At 38.5% G+C, this 13,133-nt stretch overlaps 1 protein-coding gene and 1 pseudogene across 1 annotated transcript in view; both read left to right on the forward strand.

Annotated features, from left to right (window-relative positions):
• The window catches only part of LGALS9 (galectin 9), a 106,794-nt gene that overhangs the window by 67,293 nt on the left and 26,368 nt on the right, over positions 1 to 13,133 (forward strand). The window lies entirely within an intron of this gene.
• On the forward strand, positions 4,585 to 5,042 carry LOC112609950 (annotated as a pseudogene).

Consider the following 13,133-nt stretch of genomic DNA (forward strand, 5'->3'; position numbering starts at 1 on the left):
GTCCCTGTTTGCAGATGACATGATTGTATATTTAGAAAACCCCATCGTCTCAGCCCAAAATCTCCTTAAACTGATAAGCAACTTCAGCAAAGTCTCAGGATACAAAACCCATGTGCAAAAGTCACTAGCATTCTTATACACCAGTAACAAACAGAGAGCCAAATCATGAATGAACTCCCATTCACAATTGCTTCAAAGACAATAAAATACCTATGAATCCAACTTACAAGGGATGTGAAGGACCTCTTCAAGGAGAACAGCAAACCACTGCTCAATGAAATAAAAGAGGACACAAACAAATGGAAGAACATTCCATGCTCCTGGATAGGAAGAATCAATATCGTGAAAATGGCCATACAGCCCAAGGTAATTTGTAGATTCAATGCCATCTCCATTAAGCTACCAACGACTTTCTTCACAGAATTGGAAAAAAACTACTTTAAAGTTCACATAGAACCAAAAAAGAGCCCGCATTGCCAAGAGAGTCCTAAGCCAAAAGAACAAAGCTGGAGGCATCACACTACCTGACTTCAAACATACTACAAGGCTACAGTAACCAAAACAGCATGATACTGGTACCAAAACAGAGATATAGACCAATGGAACAGAACAGAGCCCTCAGAAATAATACCACACATCTACAACAATCTGATCTTTGACAAATCTGACAAAAACAATAAATGGGAAAAGGATTCCCTAATTAATTTTGAATTAATATACAAAAATAATTCAAGATGGATTAGAGACTTAAATGTTAGACCTAATACCACAAAAACCCTAGAAGAAAACCTAGGCAATACCATTCAGGACATAGGCATGGGCAAGGACTTTATGTCTAAAACACCAAAAGCAATAGCAACAAAAGCCAAAATTGACAAATGCGATCTAATAAACTAAAGAGCTTTTGCACTGCAAAAGAAGCTACCATCAGAGTGAACAGGAAACCTACAGAATGGGAGAAAATATTTGCAATCTACTCATCTGACAAAGGGCTAATATCCAGAACCTACAAGGAACTCAAACAAATTTACAAGAAAAAAACAGACAACCTCATCAAAGAGTGGGCAAAGGATATGAACAGACACTTCTCGAAAGAAGATATTTATACAGCCAACATGAAAAAATGCTCATCATTACTAGCCATCAGAGAAATGCAAATCAAAACCACAATGAGATACCATCTCACACCAGTTGGAATGGCAATCATTAAAAAGTCAGGAAACAACAGATGCTGGAGAGGATGTGGAGAAATAGAAACACTTCTACACTGTTGGTGGGACTGTAAACTAGTTCAACCATTGTGGAAGACAGTGTGGCGATTCCTCAAGGATCTAGAACTAGAAAACCATTTGACCCAGCCATCCCGTTACTGGGTATATAGCCAAGGGATTATAAATCATGCTGCTATAAAGACACACTCACATGTATGTTTATTGCAGCACTATTCACAATAGCAAAGACCTGGAACCAACCCAAATGTCCATCAATGACAGACTGGATTAAGAAAATGTGGCATATATACACTACTGAATAATATGAAGCCATAAAAAAGGATGAGTTCATGTCCTTTGTAGGGACATGGATGCAGCTGGAAACCATCATTCTCAGCAAGCTATCACAAGAACAGAAAACCAAACACCGCAAGTTCTCACTCATAGGTGGAAATTGAACAATGAGAACACTTGGACGCAGGGTGGGGAACATCATACCCCAGGGCCTATTGTGGGATGGGGGGAGGGTGGAGGGATAGCATTAGGAGATATACCTAATGTAAATGACGAGTTAATGGGTGCAGCACACCAACATGGCCCATGTATACATATGTAACAAACCTGCGCATTGTGCACATGTACCCTAGAACGTAAAGTATAATAAAAAATAAAAATAAAATAAACTGCGGTAAACGCAAAAAACATCACTCTTATTAGTCATTAGTCTTATTACATATCAGTATAATGAACATTTTATTTATTCAAATCCTTAATTTTTTTTTAGATGGAGACAATAAAATTTCAGTTGCTTTCCACATGTTTCTTCATGTGCATATCTGGATGCACATGTAATTTGTTGGTACCAGTTTTGGTTGCTTTTATGAGCATTTGTTGAGTATCTGTGATGTGGAAAGTATTGTGCTGGGTGCTGGAGATAGCACAGTGGCATCATCCCTGTCTTCAGTGAGCTCAGCCAGGTGAGGTGGGGAGCAGAAAAGAAATGTGAATCGGTAGTTCCAGCACGAAGTAATAAGTGCTTAATTATGATATGCAAAGATTTGTGTGTACCCTAGAGGGGCACATAAAAGGGAGTCATTAACTCTCCTGAAGTTTCTGAAAGGGCTTTAGAGAAGTCAAACATTTGATCTGGTTCTTGAAGAATGAGTAGGTGTTCGCCAAATAGAGGTTAAAAAAAGACTGAAAAGTTGAAACTCAAACCTCATGACCATGCCTTCTTGTCCTCTCTTCTCAAATCCATATCATTCCTGATACATTATTAAATGGATCTATTTTGAAACGTTATTCATTTACTCCCAGTCCAAACCCTCTCCCAGGTTATAGTCCTCACTCATGCACCTGAAGAGGACACACAGGTCAAAAGAAAGAGAGCAGTGGGTTGGGGAGCTCTGAGGGTCACAGAGGTCAGCCGAAGGTGCCATTCTTTTTCCTCATAAATCAGATTTACTGAGGTAGAATGTACTTACAGTAAAAATGTATCCATTTGAAGTTTACAGTTTAGTATATTTTACAAATGTATAGACTCTTTTAATTGCCACCACAGGCAAGATAGAGAACATTTCTATCACCCAAAAAAAGTTCCTTATGTCCCTTTGGAGTCAGTCCCTATTGCCCAGTCCCGGCAGCTGCTTACTGGCTTTCTATCACTATAGATTAGTTTTACCTTTTCCAGAATTTTATACAAATGAATTCATACAGTCTGCACTTATTTCACCTAGCGTAATATTTCTAAGGCTCATTCTTTTTCTTAAATATCAGTAATTGATTTCTTTCTATAATGGAATAATTTCCATTGTATGATATATCACAATTTCCTTATCCATTCAACCATTGGGTTGTTTTCTGTTTTTTGGCTATTACAGATACAACCATTATGAACATTCATAAAGAAAACTTTGGCCATATGTTGTCATTCCTCTTGAGTAAATACTAGGGGTTGTATTGTTGAGATGTATGGTAAGTATGTGTTTCACTTTATAAGAAAGTGTCAAACTTTTCCAAAGTGATTCAATCATTTTTGCATTCCTGTCATTCGTGTGTGAGAGTTCAGATTGCTTTAAGTCCTTGCCAACATGCCCTTCTATTGTAGCCATTTTAGTAGAAGTGTAATAGTTTTTATTGTGGTTTTGATTTGTATTTCTCTAAGGACTGGTGATGTTAAGACTTCTTCAAGTGCTTATTAGCCACTCGTGTATCTCCTCTTTTATTATTCACAACTCACAGATTGTTGTGACATTTGTGTATCTTCTTTAGTAAGGGGTATGTTCAAGTCTTTTGCCCATTTTTGTGGGGCTGTTTTTTCTATTGAGTTATGAGTGTTCTTTTTGTACCCTCGACATAAGTTGTCATATAAAGGCTTTGCAAGTGTTTTCTTTGAGCCTATGACTTGCTTTTCATTGTCATATGGTGACTTTCAAAAGAGCAGAATTTTTCATTTTGATGAAGTCTAGTTGATCAGTGTTTTCTCTTATGTTTCATTTATGTTTGGCCTATTTAAGAAGGCTTGGCAATCCTAAGGGTCACAAATATTTTGTCTTATGTTTTTTCTGAGAGGTTTTAGTTTTAGTTTGTTTGTTTGTTTGTTTTTTGACTTTTAAACCCACAGCCACCATCATACAGTTTTAGCTTTAACATTTTGGTTTATGATCCACTTTGGCTTCACTTTTGTGTGTGGTATTAGTTAAGGATCAGGGTTCATTCTTTTTTTCCCACATGAATATACTGTTATTTCAGTACCATTTGTTGAAAAGACTCCCCTTTCCTCCACGGAATCATGTTGATATCTTTGTTGAGAATTAATGGAACATGTGTTAGTTTATTTCTGAACTTTGTTCTGTTTCATTGACCTATAGGTCCATCCTTATGCCAGTTGCACCCTGTTTGGATTACTGTAGCTTTATAGTAAGTTTTGAAATGAGGTAGTGTGTAAGTCTTCCAAATTTGTTCTGTACCTTCAAAATTATTTTGACTCCTCTGGGTCCTTTGCACTTTCATATAAATTTTAATATCAGATTGTTTAAAAGCCTGTTGAAATTTTAAATTTTAAGTAAGATTACATTTAATCTAGAGATCCATTTGGGGAGAATTGCCATCTTAATAACAGCAAATCTTCCAATTCAGAAACAGAGTATTTTAAAAATTTATTTAGGTCTCCTTTAATTTCTCTCAGTAGGATTTTATAGTTTTCAGTGTAAAGGTTTTATACAAATTATGTTACATTTATCTTTAAATATTTTCTATTTGGGAATGTGATTATAAATGGAATGTAAGAGTTTTAATTCTCCAACTGTTTTTGTAAGTATAGAAATACAGTTGATTGAGACAAGACCAGAGGCCGAACTCGGGTTCTGACAAGATGGCTGGGCTGCCCCACAGGATCATCAAGGAAACCCAGCGTTTGCTGACAGAACCAGTTCCTGGCATCAAAGCAGAACCAGATGAGAGCAACGCCCGTTATTTTCATGTGGTCATTGCTGGCCCTCAAGATTCCCCCTTTGAGAGAGGGAGTTTTAAACTTGAACTATTCCTTCCTGAAGAATACCCAGTGGCAGCCCCTAAAGTACGTTTCATGACCAAAGTTTATCATCCTAATGTAGACAAGTTGGGAAGAATATGTTTAGATATTTTGAAAGATAAGCGGTCCCCAGCACTGCAGATCCACACGTTCTGCTATCGATCCAGGCCTTGTTAAGTGCTCCCAATCCAGATGATCCATTAGCAAATGATGTAGCGGAGCAGTGGAAGACCAACGAAGCTTAAGCCATATAAACAGCTAGAGCATGGACTAGGCTATATGCCATGAATAATATTTAAATTGACCCGATCATCAAGTGTGCATCACTTCTCCTGTTCTGCCAAGACTTCCTCCTTTCTGTTTGCATTTAATGGACACAGTCTTAGAAACATTACAGAATAAAAAAGTCCAGACATCTTCAGTCCTTTGGTGATTAAATGCACATTAGCAAATCTATGTCTTGTCCTGATTCACTATCATAAAGCATGAGCAGAGGCTAGAAGTATCATCTGGATTGTTGTGAAATGTTTAAAAGCAGCGGCCCCTCCCTGCTTTTATTCATTTCCCCCATCCTGGTTTAAGTATAAAGCACTGTGAATGAACGTAGTTGTCAGGTTAGCTGCAGGGATGTGGGTGTTTTTCTTTATTTTATTTTTTTTGAGGGGGGAGGTAGTTTTATTTTAATTTTATGGGCTCCTTTACCACTTTTTTGGTGATCTAATTGCATTGGTTAAAAGCAGCTAACCAGGTCTTTAGAATATGCTCTCTAGCCAAGTCTAACTTTATTTAGATGCTGTAGATGGACAAGCTTGATTGTTTGAACCAAAATGGGAACATTAAACAAACATCACAGCCCTCACTAATAATGTTGCTGTCAAGTGTGGATTCCCCCCTTCAAAAAAAGCTTGTGATCATTTTGTATGGCTTGTCTGGAAACTTCTGTAAATCTTATGTTTTAGTAAAATATTTTTTGTTATTCTACTTTGCCTTTGTACAGTTTATTTTAATGTGTTTATTGCATTTTCCCAATGTGACAATCGTATTTTAAAATTAAAACTGATGGAACATTCTGTCTTGGTCTTCACCATCTGACAAATTGAATGGCAAGAGGTGGATTTCACCAGTTTCTTTTCACTGATGCAGATTTGTGTTAAGATAGTACTGAATGGAGTATTTATAAACTGGCCCTGAGCATGCCTAAAGCATCAGTATCTGACCTTTTTTTAGCCTCCTAGGAATTTGAAATAAATGTGTTTGTGTTGTCTGATTAGACGATCATTGGTGTCTTGCCACAATGTTTAAAAATTACTGTACAGGAAAGTCACAGCAAAGATAGCAGTTGTGACTGACATGTAGGACTTTCACAGTTGTGCCACATTTTTGACTAAAATTTGGGTTATGACCTACCTTTATGAGCTGTAACACTCACCGCAAAGGTCTACAGCTTCACTCCTGAAGTCAGCGAGACCATGAACCCACAGGGAGGAAGAAGCAACTCCAGATGCGCCACCTTTAAGAGCTGTAACACTCACTGTGAAGGTCTGTGACTTCACTCCTGAAGTCAGCAAGACCACGAACCCACCAGAAGGAAGAAACTCTGGACACATCTGAACATCTGAAGGGATAAACTCTGGACACACCATCTTTAAGAACTGTAACACTCACCATTAGGGTCTGCAACTTCATTCTTGAAGTCAGCAAGACCAAGAACCCACTGGAAGGAACCAACTCCAGACACAGCTGTATACAACTTTTTATCATGTGACCTTGCCAGATTTACCTAGCGTTAGGTTGGTGCAAAAGTAACTGCCTTTTTTGCTTTTTTTTTTTTTTAGCCATGGCAAAAACCGTAGTTACTTTCACACCAACCTAATAGTTCTAATAGCTTCTTGGTAAATCCCTTAGGATTTTCTATGTATCCAATCATGTTATTTGAAAACGCAGTTTTATTTCTTCCTTTCCAATCTGTTTCTCTTTATCCCCTACCTTGTTCCTCCTCCCTTATTGCACTGACCATGGCCTCTAACACAATACTGAACAGAAGTGTTAAGTGCAAAACATTCTTGCCTTGTTTTGTGTCTTAGCAGGAAAGCATTTAATATTTTACCAATAAACTTGATATTAACTGTAAGATTTTGGTACATGCTCTTAATCAGTTTGAGGAAGAACTTTTCCCTTTTTTTTCCTTTTGCTGAAAGCTGTTTATTGTTGATTGTTTTATCTTTTTATTTCGAAATTTTAGGCACAATAATTGTTAAAAAAAAAAACCAGATTTTTCATATATGCCACATTCAGCTTTCCCAATGTCAGTGTCTTACTTAACGCTAGTGCAAATATCAATTAGCAAATAAACATGATACAGTATTAACTGAACCACAGACTTGATTCACAGTTTTTCCAGTAATGCTCCTTTTTATGTTCCAGGATGCAAAGCAGGATCCCATGTAGTAATGCCTCCTCAGTCTCCTCCAGTCTGTGACAAAATTGCCTCACCTTAAGTTGTCATGAGAAAAATCAGACAAACCCAGCTTGCAGACATTTTACAAAATTACTGACTAGTTCTCTACAGTGTTCTGGGCATGGCCTTTCATGTAATTTTGGCAAGAATTCCACCCAAGTGTTGATGTGCCCTTTTTGGAGCATCATATTAGAATGTATGTCATGTCCGTATGTCTTATTGATAATGTTAACCTAGATTGGTTAGCACTGGTTACCTTGGTTAAGGTGATGTCTACCAGGTTCTCCACAGTATAATTATTGTATTCCCCATTAAAATTAGTATATACTCAGGAAGACACTTGGAGACCCTGCAAATACTGTTTCTCCCAAAACTTTTTCTCATTCATTTTAGCATCCATTAGTGAATCTTGCCTTCCTGATTATTACTCTGGTGTTTGCCTGCTGGTGGTTTTCTATTTCTATCAGTCTTTACATTTACTACTTATAATTCTACAAGAAAAAGTTATCTGTCCTCCACCATTTTATTTACTTATATCAGTGTAGGCTCATAGATACTTATGTTATGCTATGGGTTATAATCCAGCATTTTAATTACTTTATTGTTCTGATCATTCCATATTTGGCCATGGGGAGCTCCTTCAGGTTAGTGTCTGTCATTTGGCAATGTCTCATTCTTTTTTGAGCACTTCCTGTACTTTCTGGTAGCACAAGATATTTCTGGCTCATCTTGTGTTTTCCCTGCCTTGGCTCTAGAATCAACTACTTCTTTAAGCAGCCTTGGCTCCTGTTACTGGGGAATGGTGTTTGGAAACCATCATATGGATGCTAAGTGTGTTTATTGCTGTTGATATGTCATTGCTTCAAGGCTCTCTGTAGGTGAAAATTTTTTCTTAAATTCCTGAAATAAACTTTACTTGATTGTGATATATTTATTATTTTTTAATATGTCACTGGTTTTATTTTGTTAAGAATTTCTGCATTATTCTTGCCAGGAATATTGTAATTTTCTATTCTTGAGATGTTTTTGTCTGATTTTAATATAAGGGTAATATTGGCCACATCAAAGGAGTTGGGAATTATCCCCTTTTTCTACTTTCTGAAAGAGTTTATAGAGGCTTGTGTTATTTCTTCCTTAAATGTTTGACAGAATTTACCAGTGAGTGTCTCATCCTGGACTTTTCTTTGTGGCAAGATCGTTAAATTACAAATACAGTTTATTTTGTGGCTACAAGACTATGACTCTGCTTGGATTTATCTCCAGACTGAGTGGATTACTGTGATTGGCTTTGCACAAGGCACAAATCCACCCTGTGACCAGGGAACTTAGAAAGTCTGTTATCAGAAGAAGAGAACGTGGCATACTCAGGGCTCCAGAGAATTTATAGGCCAACTGGCCTCTTCAACTTAGGTTTATTATGCTTTCTTCTATACACCAAACCATAGACATAGAAATAGTCTGGGCACGGTGGCTCACACCTGTAATCCCAGCACTTTGGGAGACCAAGACGGGCAGATCATGAGGTCAAGAGTTTGAGACCAGCCTGCCCAACATAATGAAACCCCGTCTCTATAACAAAAATACAAAAAATTAGCCGGGCGTGGTGGCAGGCGCCTGTAATCCCAGATACTAGGGAGGCTGAGGCAGGAGAATCGTGTGAACCCAGGAGGCGGAGGTTGCGTGACCTGAGATCATGCCATTGCATTCCAGCCCAGGTGACAGTGTGAGACTCGGACTCAAAGAAAGAAAGAAAGAAAGAAAGAAAGAAAGAAAGAAAGAAAGAAAGAAAGAAAGAAAGAAAGAAAGAAAGAAAGAAAGAAAGAAAGAAAGAAAGAAAGGAAGGAAGGAAGGAAGAAAGGAGAAGAAAGAAAGGGAGAGAGCGAGAAAGAAAGAAAGAAGTGGGAAGGAAGGAAGGAAGGAAGGAAGGAAGAAAGGAAGGAGGGAAGGAGGGAAGAAAGAAAGAAAAAGAAAGAAAGAAAGAGGAAGGAAGGAAGGAAGGAAGGAAGGAAGGAAGGAAGGAAGGAAGGAAGGAAGGAAGGAAGGAAAAGAAAGAAAGGGTATTTAAGGACAATCTTTTTTTCTATTATTTATAGAAGTGACTTTTTACTTTCCATTCCGCCCTGTCTCCCCACCAGTTTATTATTAACCGTATGGACCAATGGAGTCCGACATGATGAACCCACTACTTAAATCTCCAGTGTCATCACTTTCTTCCCACTCCTTCCATATCATCCTCTCCCTTCACACACCAGGAACCAGCCACACTGGCCTCCGTTCATTTCCTTTCATGAAGATATCCAGCCCTTTCCCTTATCTTTGTATTTCTACTTTATCTGCTTAGAATCCTCTTCTCTTAGTTCCTTTGACTTGCTTATGGCCTGAGCTCACTTGTCAACTTCACACAGGACTTTTCTAATGGTCTTACATGAAGTAGTTCCTTCTTTGTTTTTATTTAACAAACTGTCTTTTGTGTTTCCTTTGTAGCATTTATGACAATCTGTAATAATTTGCTCTTCTTGTTTTTTTATTATCTGACCCTCCTTGAACGTAAGCTTCATGAGGGCAGGAAGTTGGTTAGTCTAATTATGGATGGTATTGGGTCCCAGTTCCTGTTGAATCATAGACTCTTAATATGTATTTCTTATATGAATAAATGGATCTATACAAAAGGTTTTAATTTCAGTTTCATATACATATGAACATACATCTGTGTCCCAATGTGTTGCTAATCTATTTATTTACTTTCTTCCCAAGTATTTATTTATTTATTTATTGTTTATTAATTTATTTTTGAGATGGATTCCTACTCTGTCACCCAGGCTGGAGTGCGGTAGTGTGATCTTGGCTCATTGCAACCTCCGCCTCCTAGGTTCAAGTGATTCTCCTGCCTCAGCCTCCCTACTAGCTGGGATTTCAGGCCCATGCCACCACACCTGGCTGATGGTTGTATTTTTAGTAGAGACCGGGTTTCACCATGCTGGCCAGGCTGGCCTCCAACTCCTGACATATTGATTGAATTCATGCTGTGTACAAGGTATTGGTCCAGATGTTAAATGTATGTATGAAATCTGATTTTGAAGACTAAAGTGGATATTAATGTAAATAATTATTTTTTGCTTTGCAAAATAAATTCCCCATGAAATTCTTTTTAATAAATCAAATTTTTATATTGTATGTAATCAAAGTCTTTGCAAGCCTCTCTCATTACAGATGAGGAAATAAGATTCAGAAGGAATAGAGGTAGGCCAAGGTCTCATAACTATTTAGTAGTAGAGCTCTCACTGAATGCATATTTCCTAACCAATTCCCACATCACACAGCCTTCTCTGTGATTTTCTTCTTTAAATATTGATTAGCATTGTATTTTGCTTTCATTGAATTTGTATTTCATTGTATTTGTGTTTTATTTTCATTGTATAACCACCATGGCATAATGTTATTGAGAATTGAAAGATCAGTTGCTCTCTCTGTCTTTTTAAAAAATGTTTAAAATGAAATAATAATCTATACATGGTGGTGTGTGGTTGTGGTCCCAGCTACTTGAGAGGCTGAGGTGGAAACATCTTTTGAGCCCAGGAGTTTAAGGCTGCAGTGAGCTATGACCACGCCACTGCACTCCAGCCTAGGTGACAGAAGGTGACCCTGTTTCTAAAAAAAATAAAAATAAGGCTGGGCATGGTGGCTCATGCCTGTAATCCCAGCACTACGAGAGGCCAAGGTGGGTGGACCACTTGAGGCTGGGAGTTCGAGACCAGCCTGGCCAACATGGTGAAACCCAATCTCTACTAAAAAATACAAAAATTGACCGGGTGCAATGGTTCATTCCTGTAATCCCAGCACTTTGGGAGGCTGAGGTGGGCTGATCACCTAAGGTCAGGAGTTTGAGACCAGCCTGACCAACATGGAGAGACCCCCGTCTCTATGAAAAATACAAAATTAGCCAGGTGTAGTGGCACATGCCTGTAATCCCAGCTACTCAGGAAGCTCACAAGGCAGGAGAATCGCTTGAACCTGGGAGGCAGAGGTTGTGGTGAGTCAAGATCATGCCATTGCATTCCAGCGTGGGCAACAACAGTGAAACTCCATCTCAAAAAATAAAATAAAATTAGGTGGGCATGGTGGCGCGCACCTGTAATTCCAGCTACTCGAGAGACAGAGGTAGGAGAATCACTTGAACCCAAGAGAGGGAGGTTGCAGTGAGCTGAGATCGTACCACTGCACTCCAGCCTGGGTGACAGAGCGAGACACCATTTGAAAAAATAAATAAATAAAAATATAAATATAAAATGGGATAATAGTCTGGGCACAGTGGCTTACGCCTGTAATCTCAACATTTTGGGAGGCCAAGGTGGGTGGATCACCTGAGAACAGGAATTTAAGACCAGTCTGGCCAACATGGTGAAACCCCATCTCTACAAAAAAAATTAGCTGAGCACCATGCTCAGCACCTGTAATCCCAGTTACTAGGAAAGCTGAGGCAAGAGAATTGCTTAAACCTGGGAGGCAGATGTTGCAGTGAGCCAGTTGACCAGGCTGGTCTCGAACTCCTGACCTCAGGTGATCCACCCACTTCAGCCTCCCAAAGTGCTGGGATTACAGGCATGAGCCACAGAGCCCAGCATATTATTTATTTTTATTATGCTTTAAGTTCTGGGATACACGTGTAGAACATGCAGGGTTGTTACATAGGTATACCTGTGCCATGGTGGTTTGCTGCACTGAGCAACCTGTCATCTAGGTTTTAAGCCCTGTGTGCATTAAGTATTTGTCCTGATGCTATCCCTCCCCTTGCCCCCACCCCACAACAGGCCCCGGGGTGTGATGTTCCCCTCCCTGTGTCCATGTGTTCTCATTGTTCAACTCCCACTTATGAGTGAGAACATACAGTGTTTGGTTTTCTGTTCCTGTGTTAGTTTGCTGAGAATGATGGTTTCCAGCTTCATCCGTGTCCCTGAAAAGAACATGAACTCATTCTTTTTTTATGGCTGCATAGTATTCCATGGTGTATATGTGCCACATTTTCTTTATCCAGTCTATCACTGATGGGCATTTGAGTTGGTTCCAAGTCTTTGCTATTGTAAATAGTGCTGCAATAAACATACATGTGCATGTGTCTTTAGAGAAGAATGATTTATAATTCTGTGGGTATATACCCAGTAATGGGATTGCTAGGTCAAATGGTATTTCTGATTTTAGATCCTTGAGGAATCACCACACTGTCTTCCACAATGGTTGAACTAATTTACACTCCCACCAACAGTGTAAAAGCATTCCTATTTCTCCACATCCTCTCCAGCATCTGTTGTTTCCTAACTTTTTAATGATCACTATTCTAACTGGCATGAGATGGAATCTCATTGCGGTTTTGATTTGCATTTCTCTAATGACCAGTTATGATGAGCTTTTTTTTCATGTTTGTTTGCCACATAAATATCTTCTTTTGAGAAGTGTCTGTTCATATCCTTTGTCCCCTTTTTGATGAGTTCTTTTTTTCTTGTAAATTTGTTTAAATTCCTTGTAGATTCTGGATATTAGACCTTTGTCAGATGGATAGATTGCAAAAATTTTCTCCCATTCTGTAGGTTCTGTTCACTCTGATGACAGTTTATTTTGCTGTGCAGAAGCACTTTAGTTTAATTGTTTATTTTAATACTTGTGTAACAATGTCCAGTTTTACCAAGCAGAATGATCTAGATAGGAGCTTTTATGCAAAACTCATTGTTCTTCACTTAGAGCTTGTTAGTCCAGAGTGAAATCAAATCCATCTTCAGTTGTTACATGGCTTTGTTAAACAGTTAAACTTGAGTTGGAGATGCTCTGCCGTAGGGAGGAATTTTCACTCCCCAGATGTGTTTGTATAATATAATGTATTTTTCCCCTTTCCCTTGTGGAAACTTTGTGGAAAGATTATTTCAGTGTTAACCCTGAATGA

Source organism: Theropithecus gelada, chromosome 16, assembly GCF_003255815.1.
Source record: "Theropithecus gelada isolate Dixy chromosome 16, Tgel_1.0, whole genome shotgun sequence".
Classification (NCBI taxonomy): domain Eukaryota; kingdom Metazoa; phylum Chordata; class Mammalia; order Primates; family Cercopithecidae; genus Theropithecus; species Theropithecus gelada.